Below are 286 nucleotides of genomic sequence, written 5' to 3' on the forward strand. Positions count from 1 at the left end.
AGATAGAGATAGAGATAGAGATAGAGATAGAGATAGAGATAGAGATAGAGATAGAGATAGAGATAGAGATGGAGATAGAGATAAAGATAGAGATAGAGATAGAGATAGAGATAGAGATAGAGATAGAGATAGAGATAGAGATAGAGATAGAGATAGAGATAGAGATAGAGATAGAGATAGAGATAGAGATAGGGATATAGATACAGATAGAGATTGGGTCAAAGATAAAGATAAATATAAAGATGAAGATGAAGATGAAGATGAAGATGAAGATGAAGATGAAGAT

At 32.2% G+C, this 286-nt stretch overlaps 1 protein-coding gene across 1 annotated transcript in view; it reads left to right on the forward strand.

The window, feature by feature from the left end:
• Positions 1 to 286, forward strand: part of LOC118741971 — a 25849-nt gene that overhangs the window by 2718 nt on the left and 22845 nt on the right. The window lies entirely within an intron of this gene.

This window comes from Rhagoletis pomonella, unplaced genomic scaffold, assembly GCF_013731165.1.
Source record: "Rhagoletis pomonella isolate Grant_MI unplaced genomic scaffold, Rhpom_1.0 Rhpom_scaffold_00006, whole genome shotgun sequence".
NCBI classification, from domain to species: Eukaryota; Metazoa; Arthropoda; class Insecta; order Diptera; family Tephritidae; genus Rhagoletis; species Rhagoletis pomonella.